Genomic DNA, 20,068 nt, shown 5'->3' with positions numbered 1-20,068 from the left:
CTGTCACCCTGGGAGTATCGTTTGATCCATTACTACAATGGCAGGTGTAATGACAGTATTAGAGTCATCTATAGGGCTCCTAGTTCACTAGCCCTGGGCTTAGGCTATATGGGGGCAGAATGCCCTATACACAGCAACTTTCACTGGATAGAAGAATGTTTCTTAACCCTTTGATCACCTCCTGTCATTGAGGGAAGAGACTTTTATACACAGGTACACAAGAATTCTATTTACAAATAAGGCTTGTCTGGCGACACAAACCTACGATGGCGGCGATCACCACCAACGAAAACCATTTACAGCCATTATGACCATGGCTGTTCTCACATGTAATGACAAGACAGGTGACCACACCACACAGGGAAATGCCTTACTGTCAATGTGGTTACAGAGGAGACACCCAAGTCTTTCCACACTCGTCTATCAATGACACAGAAAATGGCAGGTAATCCTATGAGCCAATCTAGGAGTGGTACCAGGCGGTGGGTAAATAGGGGAGAAGATACAGACAAGTGGCAGCTAGCAATGACCTGCAGCTGGAGGGGGCACAGGTGGTACACACGTCAGACAATGCCCCCTCAGCAGGTGCCACTCACTACCTGCACATATATACGGTAGGTCCAGTACTGAGCAGCCACCTCTGCCATCAGCCAGCGGCCATCACTGGCTGCTATATAATGTACTATACACTGCTGCCGGGTGACAAGTCCTTGTATGTAGCAGAGCCGGCTGTGTCACATAGCAATGTAGTGATAAGGACTCGGCTGCGGAGGGGTTAAGCATCTGCCACACACTCACCGGTATCCCCGCCGCCGACCTCCAGTCACCCCGCCGCCCCGTGTAGTCCTCTGAGCTACTAGGATGGATGTACAGGGATTCCCTCAGCTACTCCGTCTCTACAAATCCGGGTCACCGCCTGTCCTGCCAGGCAGCCAACACAAATCCTGGGGGGGAATGGAGCCGGCCCGCCGCGCTGTCCCGGGCCACGGCAGAAAGAAGCACGGCAGATATGCTTGATATGTAGCGGGAGGAATGAGAAGAGGAAGTGAAGATGGCTGCTGGAGAGGAATTGAATGGCTTCACATCTCCCCCTCCCTCGGTGTGTGAGTCAGTGTGTGAGCGATCAGAGCTGCAGGGAGGAGGAGACTACAAGCCAGCCAGCCTGCATAAGCCTGCCGGATATTGGCTGGCCGTGATTTGGATACATTCCCCTCCCCTTTCCCCTTAGGCGGCCGATCGATTGGCTGCTGACGGGGAGGGGGCTGGGCCTCCTCCCAGCTATATCCAGGTCGGCCCTCTTGGATCTCTGCCAGCGGTGAGGAAACAACACTGCTCAGAATCACACAGGGAGAGGAGACTTGTTCAGAGGGAAGGTTGAGAGCTGGTGCTGGTGGGGTCCACAGGAACAAGGAGCAGCCAGCAGCTACTGCACCAAAAGGTAAGGGAAAGGACAAGCAAGCTGGCCTCCTGCTCAAGATGAGTGTGCCGCCAGTACAGGGCTCCCTTTCCGCTTACATCAGCTTACAGAGTCCCAAGAGCTGCCTGCCTGGCTTCCCCCTCCATCTCTCTAAAGGGAGAAACTCTAAAGATTTTCTGCTTCTAAATGGGGAAAATACTTAGTTTATGTTGTTCAGCCTAAGCCTGTACCCAGGAGAGGAAGTGTACATGTGGTAGGGAGAGGAGCACCTGCAGTGCAGACACAGTACCCCCCTGCCCCCTCTAATACACTCTTGTAACTGGCTTTGCAGAGCTTGCTAAGGGGGCGTTCACACTACCGTCTGTGTCCGACAGGTAGTGGCCGTTCAAAATCTGGCATGGACATTAGGAGCGGACACTAGCTGTGTCCGTGACACCTGTCATTTATTTAAATGGCGATCGGGTGCGTTCTTTTGCACTCCGTGCCCTTCCTTCACTGTCCCCTTGTAAAGATGTCCGACTTTTCAAGCAGACAGAAAAACTTGACATTTACGGTGCCTGAATAGCCTTTTTAAAGGCTATTCACGCATATGTGGGGCTCTATTAGCATAATTTTGCTGATAGAGCCCCTTTTAAGGCTTGCGGGACAAATTAATTCTCATAATGGGACTACTTATTATTCTGTACATTGTACTGGGATACATTGATTTTGGAAACTTGGTTTGTGCATTGTACAATCTCCAGATGTGATCCATGGGTGATGTAGATAGTCGAAGCGATGTATACTGGATGTGACCTAGTCGGTAACTAAGGGTAGTGAATATGAGGGGTCATCTGGTTGCTTACAATAAGGTCTCTGTTATAAGTCACTGGTCCCTTTAAGAAAGCTGAATAAGGAGTTGTATAGGAGACATAATGGTACGCTATATACATGGAGAACAGTGGCTACCAGGTAGCTCAGACGCTACTTGCTCATTGGTAGACCCTGTAAGAGTAACGTCTTGTAAGCTGGCCATACATATTGGATTACATTAGCTCTACATCAATGCAAGGGACCGATACCTATATAACGTGTGTGTGTGTGGGGGGGGGACTCACGTAAGACTTCATGTAGTCAAACATCACACACGGTAGCAAGTTTACAGAGAAGCTACAGCTCAACTTGTTTTGCTATATTATGTCCATTATATTATGCTCAGCCGTCCTCAGATGCAATGCCTTAGCACATTTGTAATTGCTGCAGTTTGCCATTATAATAATCTGGGATATTCCTTTCTTTGTTACAGACGTGCTCCCAGTATCATCCCACTTCCTATTAAAAGCCATTGTGAGGTGGAAACATGGCCTGGGATGCATATTGCTCTGGAAGGCCCTGGTATGTATTAATACAGCAAGTGTGAGGACCTCCGCAGTCGCAGGGAATAAGGCGAGAAGTATTCAAGTGACTGTGCCATAGCAGCGTTTGTAAGGAGGTAGCCGCACTGCCCAAGGCACAGCATTAGTATAACACTACGAGACAGGTTAGTATACCTGCCTTAAACACGTCATACCGGTCTTAACCCCTCAATAATAGTAATAACAACAATTCATTTTATGCTACAGCTGCCGTGCAATTTGTAGGCTCCAAGTCAGACAGGGATACGCTATAAACTAGTCGCTGCACACAGAGTTTACACGCTAGGAGGCGGGGTGCATGGGTCACACAGAGGTTTGCGGTTATGCCGCAGCTGAGATGGAGAAAAATTCAGAAACAATGTGTTGGATGGATGGCGATGGGAAGAAAGTAATTCAGGCGTGGTTGTGCCGCAGCCAAGATGGCGGTGGAAGTTATTCAGAGAATGTATGTTTGGAAGGAAGGCTTTGTTCCCACCAGTGGCGGAGATAATTTGGTGGTGTAACATCATGTGTGCAAGCACAGCTGGGGATGCAAGTCCCGAGATACTGAGGTATTGGTGTGGGTGTCACGTGCCAACAGATGTGGAAGATGCGCCTACAGAGGTGGAAGAATATGGTGAGAGTCGTGTGTCCGGACATGTGGTCATTAATAGTACAAGGCAATTCATGGTGAAAGAGAAAGTCACACGAACGGTTGATATATCTAGAGGCAGAGTATGTATGAGCCTGTCTAGATCACTATAGAAGTATGGTGAGAAATTACAGAAGTAGTTAGTTCAGCGCTAGTCCGTAGTTTTTTTTTTTCACTGACTCGGGGATCTAGCTAACACCCAAGAGTTGGCAGCATACCGTTTGAAGGTACAGCTGCATCTATAACAGAATGGGATAACACGACTAGGGAGGAGGTGCCTTGTGTCCTAAGTTAATGGGAGGATACTATGGCAATTTAAAAAAAAAAAAAAAAAAAAAAAAAAAACAACTCACGAAACACTGGTCACACATACAGAGACTGCAACAGGTACACTCAATCTACTTTTAAACTTCACAGGTTAGCCCAAGTTTTAAAACAACAAAGTATCACATTGCGGATCCAAGTTGGCTTCATCTAGCTGGAGAATCTCAGGACATGACAAGCAGAATTGACTGGTTTGTGGTGCTGGCTACTTTGCATTGTGTACAATAATGGTGATTTATGTGCCCCTACGGTCCTGGATATTACGACCTCAATAAGTGGCAGTAGCCCAGCACGAGAGGAGCCATGGAAAGGGAACCACAGTAGCGTTACCGGGAGGAGGAGAGAGTACTGGGGTTGAGCCGATCTTGAGATTTCAGGATCGTTTTTAAAATCCGATTTCCGATCATCCTCCATTTGAACCCAATCCCAATTCTGATCCCAATGCAAGTTAATGGGATTTTTTTTAAATAATCAAAGATCGGATTTTAAAAACCTCAGACCTCGTTGTAGGCTTACACAGAGCTCCAGTGGCATGTGGCAGGACCTTGCCCCCATTTCAGCCATGAAGACTACTGATGTGTCACCACCAGAGGAACATCCAACACGTGCCCACCTGTAGGCGGTGGCTGGCACTCAGGGTGATACACCCATCATTGGCCGCTGGAAGGGGGGGGGGGAGGGGTAATCGGGGTTTCTGCTTATGTCTTTATATAAATGTCTATGTATAGCTATATGTTTAGATATATATGTAATAAAGCTGTGGCCGACCCCACTCCATCCACAAGTTTGGGTTGTGTGTAATGTTGTTGTTATACGGGGCAAGGTGGAGGGGAGAGGGCTTATTTGTAAGAGAAAGGCCAGTACAGCTGGGCAAAGTGCAGGCCGGGTACCAGACACTGAGCAGCCACAGGTGGTAGCACAGGGGCATTGCAGCTAATGTGGGGACCAGGGCAGAAGACAGCCCAGGAGAAGATGTGTCTTAGACCACCAGAGTGCAGAGTACAGGGGGAAAAATGTGTCCTAGTCCTTCCACACCATACACCAGAGTCCGGGCAAAGATGTGTCCTAGACCACCAGAGTGTAGAGTACAAGGGGGAAAAGATGTCTCCTAGTCCTTCCATTCCATACACCAGAGCACAATACAGGAGGGAAGATGTGTCCTAGTCCTACCATATCATACACCAGAGCACAGTACAGGGGGAAAGATGTCTCCTCGTCCTTCCATGCCACACACCAGAGCTGTCAGTTATCTCCTGCAGGGTATTAGGGTAGCATCACACCTATATAAAACCACTGGTGTATTAAAAAATATATATATTAGTACAATCTGTATACCTTATGATGTTTTATCACTGACATTTGATTTTTAGCATTAAAAAAACACAATCTGAAGGCGTGAATTTAACTCTAATTGGGCTCTGTTCAATCTTGCCTTGTATTGCTTGTTGCTATTGAACAGTAGCCTGATACTGTTTTCTAGCTAGGAGAATGCAATTACCTGACAATAAATCAATACAAAAAAAGGCTATGGATCGGTCAAAAAAAAAAAAAATTAGCATCCTGTAAAATCCCTTAAAATATTACCTAAATTTCACTGAGGTCATAATGACAAGAAATTGATTGCAGACTCTAGATAATCACATATGAGCTTGCATCCAAATTATGCTATATCATTTTCATTGAGTGTATAATTTGATATTGTGAAAAAATTAAATATAAAAAGAAAGCCACTGTCTAGCACCACCTAGTGTTTTTTCTACAGAACAAATGCATGCCCACTGTGAGTGATTATAAAATATTGTTTCTAAAATAGCCCATATAAATAGACGCTAGGTCCTAAGTCATGTTCATTGGAACACTTCTGTGAAGCTCAATGACATTATAATGGATTATATGTGATCACATAATAGGGTATTGTGGCATCTCAATGTCCTCACAATGGGGTATTGTGACATCACAGTGGGCCCCTATGACATCACAATGGCCAAGTTGTTGCATTACAGTGGAGCATTATGACATCACACTGAAGTATTGTGGGATCATAACGGGGCTCTATCATTACAATGGGGTAGCGGGATATCATAATGGGAAATTGTATCATCACAATGGTGCATAGTAGCAATGGGACTCTGGGACATCGTATTGAGGGACTTGACATCTCAGTGATGCAATGGGGCTTCGTGAAATTACAGTTCATATGTTGACATCTCAATGGGGCATTGTAAAATCATCTTGGAGCATTGTAACATCACAATGGTTACCTTTGAATTGTGACTTCACATAGCATTGTGACATCAGCAAGAGCCATTGTGGCATCATGATGTGTAGGATTTTGATATGCAGTTGTGCTCTGAGGCAACACAGTGGACTCTGTGATGTCACAATAGGGGCATTATGACATCTCAGTGGAGTATTGTGGCATCATATTGGTGCTGTTTAACATCACTATGAGGCATTTTGACTTCATTATATTGGAGCATTATAGGGTGAAAAAAGGAAAAGAAACAAACTGGCTTCAATGTGGGTGCTAACTTTATTGTAAGTTAAAATAGCAAAATTAATACAGAGAATACTAGCTAAAAATGGTGCACATGGGTAAGTGGAAGGTAAAAAGTGCTTTGCGTATCAGAGAACTTGTTCCCTTCTTCAAGAACCTCTTGGGCCGTTGTGACAATACAATGGAGAATTTTATGATCAATGTGGGGCATTGTGATATCACAGTTGGGTACAGTGTCATCACAAATAGGCAACATCCCAGTGAGACACTGTGACATTACAATGGGGCATGGTAACAACAAAATGGGGTATTGTGACATCACAGTTGGACATTGTTACATTACATTGTAACATTACAATGGGGCTTTATGACATTACAGTAAAGTATTTTATCATCATAATAGGACATTGTGCCATCACAAACTGGACACGCCCATGAGATATGATCGGATCCGATCATATGCCAATATCAGATGAGATCTGACCTAGATGTATCATGCTTGTGCATCAGTTTGAATTGTCTGCAATTGTCCAAAACACTGCGTTTTTGCATGGAGTCCCCAGCCTAAAGAGGTTTTCCCATGAAGAGAAGACTGCAGGACCTTTCTTCCACTCCACATTCAAACTGAGTATAACCAGGCTGAATGTGAGCGGGACTGGTGGAAGCATTTCCATTCACTTCAACTAGCGTGCCAGAGATGGTAGAATGCCGTACTTCGGCTATCTCAGGCGCTCCCACTGATGCGAATGGGAGTGCCAACTAAAATCAGTCCCACCCACATTTAGCCTGGCTGCGCTCAGTTTCAATGTGGAGCAGGAGAAAGGTCCTCCAGTCTTTTCTTCATTGGAAAAGTCCTATAAATTATAACAACTGTAAAAACTGAATTTTAGCAGGGTTTTTTTTTTTTTTTTTTTTTTTTTTTTTTGTACAATGACATTTTAGGCTGGGAACACATGGCACATGGGCAAGTTTGATTTGGATTAGCCATGGCGGAATCACAGGTGGGTAACCTATTGTGATGGACAACAGCATTGCAGTAAATAGGATTTAAACAAATCCCAACCATACACTGCAGAAAAACCCTGTGGGTTTTAAAGCTGCAACATGTCAATTATTGCTGTGGGTTCAGATATGGTTTTCAATATTTGCAAATGCAAGGCCAGCAAAGGCTCACGGTCAGCCAAGCCATCAAGAAATAGTAACCAAAAGGAATGTTGAAAACCAACCGATTTCAGCTGGTTTTACCGGGGCTGGGTCTGTTGGATGTTCGCTATAGGCATCATACAGCATCCCTTGTGTCCCTAGGCTAAGGGTGTTGCCACATTATGTTTTGGTTGCAGCGTAGTCGCTCTATTTGATAAAGCTGCTAATTCTTTCACTTATAAGTAAAACAATGATTAAAGGGATTACTAACTCACAGAGAATCACGATCAAAAAATGAATTGTATCAATTTCTTATTGAATAGTATCACGGAAGGGCAGATGACACTGACTGCCCAAGAAATATTAAAACTTGACTTTTGTTTACTTAAAAAACATTAGAAATAAAACTGCTGATAATACCCTTTGGGGTGAATACTAATTGTGAAGTCATACACAAAAAATTTTTTTCCGAAACATGTGGGGGAGACCTGTCTCTGATGTATCCCTAGAGACTGAGAACAACCTCACTCCCTCATACACATGTACTGCGGGGTCTCGTACTACCAAGCTGCGTACACGGGACCTTGCATAAGGCTCAGCGAGCTCCCCCTCCTCCCCTCTGAGGTTACTGGCCTAACGCCACGCCAACAGAGAGAACGGAAGGACTCACTGGCCAGGTCACCTATTTAGACAGCCGGTATATCTCAACTCCCGCACTAGCTACTAATCTCTGACCCTACGCGTTTCCTCCGTATATAGATTCATCAGGGGTCACTAATGTAGATTTCACAGTTAAAAGCAGACACAACGGCGGTCCTGCTGGCGGTCAGCCCATTATACCGCTGAATGTGGAGCGGCGGTCCTGCTGGCGGTCAGCCCATTATACCGCTGAAAGAGCAGTTGTGTCTGCTTTTAACTGTGAAATCTACATTAGTGACCCCTGATGAATCTATATACGGAGGAAACGCGTAGGGTCAGAGATTAGTAGCTAGTGCGGGAGTTGAGATATACCGGCTGTCTAAATAGGTGACCAGGCCAGTGAGTCCTTCCGTTCTCTCTGTTGGTGTGGCGTTAGGCCAGTAACCTCAGAGGGGAGGAGGGGGAGCTCGCTGAGCCTTATGCAAGGTCCCGTGTACGCAGCTTGGTAGTACGAGACCCCGCAGTACATGTGTATGAGGGAGTGAGGTTGTTCTCAGTCTCTAGGGATACATCAGAGACAGGTCTCCCCCACATGTTTCGGAAAAAAATGTTTTGTGTATGACTTCACAATTAGTATTCACCCCAAAGGGTATTATCAGCAGTTTTATTTCTAATGTTTTTTAAGTAAACAAATAAAAGTCAAGTTTTAATATTTCTTGGGCAGTCAGTGTCATCTGCCCTTCCGTGATACTAATGATTAAAGGGATTCTATCATTAAAATCACAATATTTTTGTCCCTAAGACATAGGAATAGCCTTAAGACTATTCTTCTCCTACCTTTAGATGTCTTCTCTGCGTCGCTCTTCGGTAGAAATCCCGGTTTTCGTCTGTATGCAAATGAGTTCTCTCGCACCACTGGGGGCAGGCCCCAGCACTGGGAACGTCCCCAATGCTGCCAGAGAAGTCTCCAGCGCCGCCTCCATCTTCTTCAGGAACGGCCTCTCTGCGTGTCTTCTTCCGGAGCTGGGTTCAAACTTCTATAACTCGGACAGAACCGACTGCGCATGCCCACAGGCCATAAGAAAATCGTTGCTTACATAGCTCCATATAAGACATTTCTTGGCAATTTCTGCAACAGCTCCTGGGCAGATGTGAACTTGTACTTAGTATATCAAAGTCTGGCCCACCTGGCTAGTTTACCTATGACAGATGCAGCATGAATGCAGGATCTAAGGTTACTTTACTATACCATGTTTTGCTTAAAATTTCCCTCCTGTTCTGGGATTAACAAAACAGGATATAGCTAACAGGTATAGGCATGCATTTTAACATATGCAAATGATCTCTTTTTTTTTTTTTTTTAACAGTAAGCTAAAAATATACATTTTTGTTTCCTTCTTGAACTCTATAGTAGCAGTATGTACTGCATTTACTTCCTTCTCTTTATTTTATATTTTATAACACCATAGCTAATATGTCACAATAGGGAAAAGGCTATTAATCACAGGCTGGGGTGGAGGGGGGAGTCATTCTTATGAATACATTGGACCCTTGCTCCAGCTGCACACAAATAAAACAACTTTCTAGTGAACTCCCATGGAGCTAACTAGTTGCATATACCATATATATGACCACCTGTCAAAATCCACCTTTCGCAGATTAGACCGCTGTGAGATGTGCAGGAAGAGAGGGGATGTTGTGGTGATGTTCACTGGGATGTTGAGCCATGACGACTCCAGTGCTGTGGCCAGCTGCGCTAGGTTACGTGGTTGAGCATCCATGGCGCGAACAACCCGATCGAGGTGGTCCCACAGATTCTCGATTGGGTTCAGGTCTGGGGAATTTGCTGGCCAAGGGAGTAAGGTAAACTCATCCTGGTGCTCCTCGAACCACGCACGTACACTGCGAGCTTTATGACACGTCACATTGTCCTGCTGGTAGATGCCATCATCCTGAGGAAAACCATTTTGTATGTAGGGGTGAACATGGTCCACAAGGATAGATGCATACTTGTGTTGATCCATTGTGCCTTCCACAATGATGAGTGCACCCAGATGGCTGATGACACGTGCCTTCTGCGATTGGTTATTTAATGTTGATGTCAAAAGTAGGTGGTGGTCACATTATTGGTTTCTGCTGGGTCCGTGTGTCCGCGAAAATGTACAAAGATAGTGCATGCATAATATGGACATGTGAATAGACACATTGGATTCAATATGTTCTGAAAATGGGTAAGTGACATATTTTGCAAACACTGTTATAATGCATCTGTTTTCACTGTCGTTTGAATAACCCCTTAAGTAGGCCATACACGTTAGATCTTAGGTCCTGTGCACACGGAATAAACGCGCGCTCATTTTTGCATATTACACGTGTAAAGAATACACGTGTTAAAATCAGACTCCCAGTGACTTCAATGACATTTTTTACACATGCAAAAAAACCGCATGTATTTTGGCAAGTTTTTTTACACGTGTAAAAAATGTCATTGAAGTCAATGGGAGTCTGATTTTTACACGTGTATTATGCAAAAATGAGCACGCGTTTACTCCGTTTGCACGGGCCCTAAGACTGCTGAAGCTGCAGCTTTGGGAATGTTTGCCGATAGGTTTATGTACAACCAACAATGATAATTTGTCCCATACAAACAGCCATCAACTAAAATTAGTCAAAACCACAGTTTCAGACAAATGATGGCAGTCTAAAGCTAATTTCACATGACAGTGATTAATGGCTGTGTGACGTCCATTTTTGTAACAGACGTCACATGGCAGCATTGAATCAATATCAGTAAATGGGGGATAGTCACATGATTGTTGGTCCATTGTAATGGACTGTCAAAATATAGGTCATGTCCTATTTTTTGTCTGTTTTCAGCGTATTTATGGGAGATCCATGAAAACGGGCAAGAAGGTCGAGAAAAATGGATGATTTTTCACACCCGTTTTGCGCCTCTTTCATGTGAACCTAGTGGGAGGCTGCATTCACACGATGGAGGTGTAAAATGGCCACGAAAAATGTCTTGCACCCGAGGGCACCCATTTACACAGATCCCCCATACATTTGAGTATATGGAGGTGTCCATAAAAATGGACAAAAATAGGACACGACTTTTATTATGACAGTCTGTTACAACGGATCGTCAAAATAACGGTCATGTGAACAGCCCCAATAGTCGCTGTGTGTAGATTTAGGGTGCATTCACACTGAGTAACGCCGGGCGTGTATCACAGCCGTACACGCCGGCATTACGGCAGACTGCCGAACACTTCCCTTTCACTTCAATGGGAGCGCTCGTAAACGCCGCTGTTACGAGCGCTCCCATTGAAGTGAATGGGAAGTGTTCGGCAGTCTGCCGGCGTGTACGGCTGTGATACACGCCCGGCGTTACTCAGTGTGAATGCACCCTTACAGGGATCAGTAACCTGTTAAACTTCCTTGCATGCACATTTGCACAATTGTTCTCTGAGCAACTGCAGAAGTGACTGTAGCATCATGGGAGTTTTTAGCTTCACAACAGCTGGAGTTATATGTCAGGAACATTTTCTGACCACTGTGGATTCACTAGCTCCTCTGGACCAGGGGTGGAGCTTTTGGCATGTACTTTTAACTCACCCATTCTTCTAGGGTGTGAGCATCAGCCAAATTGATTCCTCCACTGAGAATACACAAAATAATCCCCTGAGGATTGTCCTTCTTTAAGTTGTTGAAGACACAACGGAAAAAGCTAGAGCCAACACACAATCAGATTTGTTAAAAAAAGTTTATAAATATTTATTAAATATTTTGGCAAATAGTTGCCATTTAAAATTCAATAATATACAGCAGGGCAGATGGATTTAGCCAAAACCACAAAATAAACACATAGAACGGAAAAGCATAAGGTGTTTTTTTGCTGAATCATATAATATAAATTCAGGTAAGTCTAATATAAATATAAGGAACAGCAGAATTCTATTCAATTTACCATCGGGTGATATTCAAAAGTGTGACCCATAGATGTAAATATACAATATTATGTCAATACATTATTAATAACAATGGGAAACACATCAGAATATATATTACACAAGGTTGAGCATATAAGATAATACAGATAGCTATAAGAATACTAGTCTCATTGACAAAAATATGTAGCACCCATAAGATCACACATCAGTATGCCCAACTACCCTAAAGTGTAACATCCTGCTGCAAAACCTGGCACAAGTTCCAGTATAATGGCAAATATATTAGTTACCTGATGTCATATTGAAGGATATTGAAGGTCAGCACAAAACACCCACAGACAATGTGCTGATAGGTAGAAGGACCACCTCTACGCGTTTCGCCACAGGACTGGCTTCCTCAGGAGGTGACAAATACCGTAGGGCAGATGGCGTCCATTTTTTTTCATCTGGCAGGGCTCGGCGTCGCAGTTGGATGAATTCTTGCATACCTTAAATTCAAATAATTTGAATATCAAATTAACATGGGAATACAGTAAAACTAAAGTCAATTTTTTAGATCTAACCATCTCTTGTAATTCTGATGGTATCATTTCTACTAATGTCTTTAGGAAGAAAACATCTACGAATGCCCTCCTCCATGCCACTTCCTCTCACTACTACAAAATTAAACAGGCAATTCCGACTGGTCAATTCTTGCGACTCAAACGTATTTGCTCCAATGATGTCCAATTTGAAGAATAGGCCGCTGACTTGAGGAGTCGCTTTAAAGATAGTTTTGTTGTTATAGCCCCTATCAAGAAAGGTTACTTACGAGCTAGGAATACATCACGCAGCTCACTGCTGGTAAGTAAAAGGAGTAAGAAAGATAGGAATGATCAGGGTGCTCAGCAATTGCGATTTATCACCTCATATAATTCCAGATGGCGGGAGGTCCAAGAGGTAATGCAAAAATATTGGCCAATCCTATTGGCAGATGACGATATATCATTACATCTGACCAAATATCCAAGCATCACTTGGAGACGGTCAAGAAATCTAAGAGATATTCTTACAAACAGTCATTATATCGCATCGGTGGCGAATCCTTTTGGATCTCGTGGACCCCTTAGTGGCTTCTTTCCATGTGGTAATTGCACAATGTGCATACACATGGTAAGAGCCACCAATTTTTCAGATTCTAAACAGGTGAAAAATTACACAATTCGACAGTTTATTACCTGTAATACCACCTCCGTAATCTATAGGGCCACAAGCCCATGTGGTTTGGCTTATATTGGTATGACCTCTAGGGCTCTCAAGGTCCGCATATCTGAACATGTAAGTAAAATCCGAGCTGCGGCTGTAGCCTCTGATTTGGAAAGATTACAAAGTGTCCCTAGACACTTTAAAAAGTATCATAACTGTAACCCTCGTGGATTCAGGGTCAGCGGTATTGACCATGTGTCATTGGGATCAAGAGGTGGCAACCTTAAGAAAGCTCTATTACAACGGGAGACCCGTTGGATTGTTAACACTATGTCTCCTCATGGATTGAACGAGGAACTGGATTTTGGTTCTTTTCTTTAGTATGTATAACTGATAGGTAGTTTTTTATGCGGCAGTTGTTGTTGTGTTCTTTGTTCGTGTTTATGTTTACTTACATTATTCAAATGATCTTTCAGAACTATGGTGAGATGTGGGGATCGTTTTTTCGGTGTCTTTTTCCTTCAGCGAGTGGCTCTACTGTGTGGTTCTTTGGAGTGATCGTTAAGAAATCCATCTGCGATATTCCATATATGTGTTTAGGATTTGATGAATATACCAACTCATTCCTCATTTTGGATTTGAAGAATATACCAACTAACCCATATAACATGTATTGTGAGGTTCAGATGTGTAATAAATTCACATTAGACACTTTTTTCACTGATTATTCACTGATTGTTTCACTTTGATGTTTGTTTGTATAAGTTTTGTGGTTTTCACTTATATATGGGACTTTGTCCCTCATATTTTTTTCACAATTTTCACATATATACATATATTTTTTATATCTATACACTTTTTTATTTTTTATTTATATTTTTTATTTTATAATTTTTTATTCATTATAAATTTTTATACTATATATTCTTTTACACTGGTACTTACATGTAAGCATTATGTGCTTTCATTTGTGTATATGTGGGTATTATAAGTTGTGTCACATCTTCACAATTTTTCACATGTTTCAATATTACTTGTATTCTTTTATCACATATTTGGATGAATGAGGTACATCATTGTATCTATAGGGTTATACACAAGATGTGAATCTGCTGTGGCATCTGCTATTAGGCTGTCACTGTATGTATTGAGAGGTAGATTTAACCTCTTTTTTAGGATTTTCGTCCTATTTGATTCCATCTATAGTGTCATCATGGGATTTTCATTTGCTTTTATGAGGCAGACTTATATTAGTTAGATTTTCATAACTGGACACTTTTCCACACATTTTCATGCCATAATAGGATTTGCGTATATCCCCCTGACATCTGTATCTTACCATACTTACCTTTTTTGATGAGGTGCGCGCTCCGGCTGCGCTCTGGCCTCCCGGTCATGTGATCTGGCCCCGCCCCGTGTGTCATGTGACCGGCACGTCATTGACGTTGCCGGCGCATGCGCACGGACGGGTCCGACTCCTCGGGACGTCACCACAGCTGCAGCGCGCCATGTACTCTCATCGTCTTATAAAAGGACGCCATCTGCCCTACGGTATTTGTCACCTCCTGAGGAAGCCAGTCCTGTGGTGAAACGCGTAGAGGTGGTCTTTCTACCTATCAGCACATTGTCTGTGGGTGTTTTGTGCTGACCTTCAATATCCTTCAATATGACATCAGGTAACTAATATATTTGCCATTATACTGGAACTTGTGCCAGGTTTTGCAGCAGGATGTTACACTTTAGGGTAGTTGGGCATACTGATGTGTGATCTTATGGGTGCTACATATTTTTGTCAATGAGACTAGTATTCTTATAGCTATCTGTATTATCTTATATGCTCAACCTTGTGTAATATATATTCTGATGTGTTTCCCATTGTTATTAATAATGTATTGACATAATATTGTATATTTACATCTATGGGTCACACTTTTGAATATCACCCGATGGTAAATTGAATAGAATTCTGCTGTTCCTTATATTTATATTAGACTTACCTGAATTTATATATGATTCAGCAAAAAAACACCTTATGCTTTTCCGTTCTATGTGTTTATTTTGTGGTTTTGGCTAAATCCATCTGCCCTGCTGTATATTATTGAATTTTAAATGGCAACTATTTGCCAAAATATTTAATAAATATTTATAAACTTTTTTTTAACAAATCTGATTGTGTGTTGGCTCTAGCTTTTTCCGTTGTGTCTTGGATAATGCTTTTGACGGCCAATTTCGTGTTATTTGAGGTGCTTCTATATGAAAACTTCTTTAAGTTGTTGGACATGAAAAACGTTGGAAAATGGAGTATTGTTGTTAGGGCATAATAGGGTGAGAATGTGAGACTGTCCTTGTAAGGACATGAGGACATTTTCGGGGTACAGGGCACAGTAAAGAATAATTCCACTCTGTCCCCATATGGCAAAAATTGTCGAGTCACATGCATTTCCATCCCCCGTTCTCCCCTTCCAAATCCGGTAAGGAGGTTTCCATTTTTCACGAGTATGGGTTGATGGGTGAACTAAATATACATGGCTTTGTAACAGTCTTTTACCCTATATGGGATTCTCTTTTTTTATATTAGTTTGTTTAGTAAAAGTTAAGTTTTGAATATTTTTTCTGGTCCTATGCTGTACATTTTGACTATTTTGGGATCACTGGAGAAACTAGCTGATTAAGTAACCAATCGCTTGTTGGAATATTTTTCATACCATAAGTAAGGACCTTTATACAAGGTGGTCCAAAACTAGAAGGTTTTTGTAACAGTTTCACTTTTCATTTTTTGTTTTATTTATTTAATAAACCTTGGGCTTATGAAGATTCCCATTTGTGCTGAACTACATTTTTTTCTTGAAGATATTCAAATGCATTAAATCCTATGGATACATTTTCCATATGCATTTCATTCCACATAGTCAAACATAGGGCTCAGATACCGTTTGCACAGATTCTCTAGATTACTATATAGTCTTATTGTGCAGTACATTAGTCTCTGTAGAACTGCAGATGAGCCCTAAAACATTGCTACCAACTGTCGCAGATTCAGCAGTGGGAAGGACACACAGGTCAGATACAATGGTGAAGTAGGGAGCCATCCACTGCCTGCTTCATTATTCAGCCCGTCCCTGTTCCCGGTGTCTTGGGAGCAGTTGGTGCGGTGTAGTAAAGTCATGTACATGATGCCTTCTGCACCTTGAAGAGTAGGGGTATGTGGCAAGGTGAATATTAGTTTATTTTTGCTTGATCCATCATACTGTGAAGGTAACTGCACGGGGGCTGTATAGTGTGGGGGAAACCGATGGGGTGACTGTATACTGTGGGAACAATTGGAGGAGGAGCTGTATAGTTTGGGGGCAACTAGAGGGTGGCTGTACACTATGGGTGCAATTGGAGAGGGATAGTAAACTGTACGGGCAACTGGAGCAGGACATTAAACTGTGGGGGCAATTGGAGGGGGACATTATAATGTGGAGGCCTACCATGCCAGGGCCACTATAAGGGCATTATACTGTGTGGGTACTGGTAAAAAACCAAGAGACAAGCACCGATGGGCACATCGTGAATTACTGCTAAATGGTTGTAGGAGTGAGTTTAAGTAAAAAAAAGGCTGCTCACTTTTTGGGGTTGTGAAAAGGTCACAACTCTCTGAAGTGCATCAAAGAAAAAGTATGAAGATCATTGGTTGGTAGCCATTGGATCGCCATCACTTGGGACATCTAGTAGATTAGTAGCAGTAAGGACCAAAGCCAAAACATTGCAGAAGGAAATAAGGAAGTGAAAGATCTGCGCTCACCAAGATGGTTGTAGAAGATTCCTTTATTTATACCAGAACACAACGCGTTTTGGATCTAACAACTGTTCCTTTTTAAGTGAACTATTGGTAAGCATTTATACCACTTGAAAAAGGAGCAGTTGTTAGCTCCAAAATGCGTTGTGTTGTGGTATAAATAAAGGAATGAGGAATAATTCTACAACCATCCTGGCGAGTGCGGATCTTTCACTTCTATACCTCCTTGTGCGGAATGGTTTGGCTTTCGTCCTTAATACTACAGTTATACATAAAAAGACATCATTGGGAACAGGGGCGGATCCAGGGCCGCGCGAGCCGGGCAACCGCCCGGGGCCCCGCGGCCCGACCCTAACAAAATGGTCCCAGTCAGCCTCGGCATAGTCAGGCAAGTGCCGGGGCCCACAGAGCCTCTGGGGGCCCCCCGGCACTTGCCTGTCACGATTTCAGCTCATTGGCGTCCGTCCGCCGATGAGCTGAATACATATGCGATTAAAGCAGGAGCTGTGAGCTCAGCTCCTGCTTTAAAGCTCCGGCCCAGCTTGCGTGTGTAGGCGCGATGACGTCATCACATCACGCTTACACACGCAAGCCGGGCCGGAGCTAAGCAGGAGCTGAGGTCACAGCTCCTGCATCGCGTATGTGACTGGATAGAGGAGCGTCGGGGGAACGATGGAAGGTGAGTGATAGAAGGTGAGTGTAAGTGTTTGTTTTGTATTAAATATTAAGGTGGAACATAATGAAGGGGGCCCATGAAACTGGGGGGCAAATGAAGGGGAGGGGGGGGAACGGCATGACACTGGGGAAGATGAAGGGGGTGGGGAGAGAACGGCATGAAACTGGGGACAAAGGTGGAGGGGGCCCAAAGAAACTGGGGGGCAAATGAAGGGGAGGGGGGAACAGCATGACACTGGGGCAGATGGAGGGGTGAGAACAGCATGACACTGGGGAAGATGAAGGGGGTGGGGAGAGAACGGCATGAAACTGGGGACAAAGGTGGAGGGGGCCCAAAGAAACTGGAGGGCAAATGAAGGGGAGGGGGGAACAGCATGACACTGGGGCAGATGGAGGGGGGAGAACAGCATGACACTGGGGCAGATGAAGGGGGAAGAACGGCATGACACTGGGGCAGATGGAGGGGAGAACAGCATGACACTGGGGCAGATGAAGGCGGGGAGAACGGCATGACACTGAGGCAGATGAAGGGGGGAGAATAGCATGACACTGGGGTGGATGGAGGGGGGAGAACGGCATGACACTGGGGCAAATGAAGGGGGAGAGAACAGCATGATACTGGGGCAAATGAAGGGGGAGAGAACAGCATGACACTGGGGCAAATGAAGGGGGGAGAACGGCATGACACTGAGGCAGATGAAGGGGGGAGAATGGCATGATACTGGGGCAGATGAAGGGGAGGATGGCATGACACTGGGGCAAATGAAGGGGGGGAGAACGGCATGATACTGAGGCAGATGAAGGGGGGAGAATGGCATGGTACTGGGGCAGATGAAGGGGGGGATGACATGACACTGGGGCAGATGAAGGGGGGGGGAGAATGGCATGACACTGGGGCAGATGAAGGGGGGGAGAATGGCATGACATTGGGGCAGATGAAGGGGGGAGAATGGCATGACACTGGAGCAGAGATGGGGGGGACATGAAACTGTGGGCAGATAAAGGGGGAGAATGGCATGAAACTGGGGACAGAGATAGAGGGGGGGGACATGAAACTAGGGGTAGATGAAGGGTGTATATGAAAATGGGGAGAGATGGAGGGGGGACATATAATTTACGGGTGACTGTAGGAGGATTATACTGTGTGGAATTACATGAAAAATGAATGAGAATGGGCGGAGTCAACATAAAAGTGGGCACAAACCCTGGATCCGCCACTGATTGGGAATAGGTGGAGCCAGAGTGCAAGTGTTTGGAGCTGGGTCTTATTACTGTATTTGTAAATTTGCATTGTCACACATAGCACGCCGCACATTCTGTCCGTCTTTCAGTCCCTTGAAAGTAAGGGCTCGTTCACATCTGCGCCCAGCACTCCGTTATGCAGGTTTCCGTTTCCTGCATAAAACAGAGCAGAAGACGGAAACCTGCAGGAGTCTCTCACCCATTCATTTGAATGGGTGAGAAAGTTGTCCGGCCGTGAGCGGCGGTGAGCGTTTTACGCTCTCCGCCGCGAAACTGGGTTTTTTAATCCGGACACAGAGTCGGACATGCAGTACTCTGTGTCCGGATTAAAAGAACCGGTTTCGCGGCGGAGAGCAAAAAACGCTCACCGCCGCTCACGGCCGGACCCGGTCTGTGGTTTCCGTCTTCTGGCATGCAGAAGACGGTAAGCACAGAACGGAGTGGTGAACGCATGTGTGAACCTAGCGTAAGGAGGTGTGATAAATTGTAAGTGTTCTGTATTTTACAGCTAGCTTTCCCTGTCGCAATGTTATATTACAAAATGTGTAAAGGTGCCCGTACACTTTAGCAGAGGGGTCCTGGACCCGAAAGCAAAGTCTGTAATGGGGTCCCTTCCTGCCTTGATTTCTTTTATGTGACAGACTCGTATATAGTAGTGGGATAGTGCATAGTATTATGGCTGACTCTTCACACCGCACCAGGACTCTACATACTACTGTGTATGATGGACGTAGCGCCACATCGCCACCTGCTGGTCATATGTAAAGAACAGCATTCCCGTGATTTAGGCTGTTCTGACGTTGCAGTATTTGGGTAGCTGCTCAGTAACATTGCATACAATCCCAGCATCCCCTTATTACGGAAGGAATGTATTAATAGTGTTACAGGGCGGCACTGGAGTACAGTTATATACACATCGAGTACCTCCCTTTAGGCTCATTGTCAAACAATACTTAAGTGAACCTGCCCATAAATTCTCATTATGTGGGCACCATATTAAATGGAAATTGTATTTGTTGTAACGTCCCCATCTAATTTCTGCAGGAAATCACTCCCTCAATCACGCAGAACAGCACCGAGCCCTAGGAACAGCTCTTCTGGCGTCCAATCACAGCTCGTGTCTCATGCCGTGACGTAGGAGTTCGGCTGTGAGCTGCGCTACTATTGGTGGAGTCTCAGCCCGTGGGCGG

At 44.2% G+C, this 20,068-nt stretch overlaps 1 protein-coding gene and 1 long non-coding RNA gene across 2 annotated transcripts in view; one reads left to right on the top strand and one right to left on the bottom strand.

Annotated features, from left to right (window-relative positions):
• CDC42SE2 (CDC42 small effector 2) overlaps positions 1-1,138 on the bottom strand; it is a 73,423-nt gene extending 72,285 nt beyond the window's left edge. The window contains exon 1 of the mRNA XM_075277541.1: positions 799-1,138. The gene's annotated coding sequence lies outside the window, so the exon portion shown is untranslated. The remainder of the gene's footprint in view (positions 1-798) is intronic.
• A 187-nt stretch (positions 1,139-1,325) lies between these two features.
• LOC142194300 (uncharacterized) lies at positions 1,326-4,424 on the top strand. Its single transcript, XR_012715021.1, has 3 exons — positions 1,326-1,438; positions 2,703-2,936; positions 3,860-4,424. It is a non-coding gene; the product is annotated as an uncharacterized LOC142194300 (long non-coding RNA).
• The last annotated feature ends 15,644 nt before the right edge of the window (positions 4,425-20,068 follow it).

This window comes from Leptodactylus fuscus, chromosome 1 (assembly GCF_031893055.1).
Source record: "Leptodactylus fuscus isolate aLepFus1 chromosome 1, aLepFus1.hap2, whole genome shotgun sequence".
Classification (NCBI taxonomy): domain Eukaryota; kingdom Metazoa; phylum Chordata; class Amphibia; order Anura; family Leptodactylidae; genus Leptodactylus; species Leptodactylus fuscus.
This window is presented reverse-complemented; position numbering and strand designations above follow the sequence as displayed.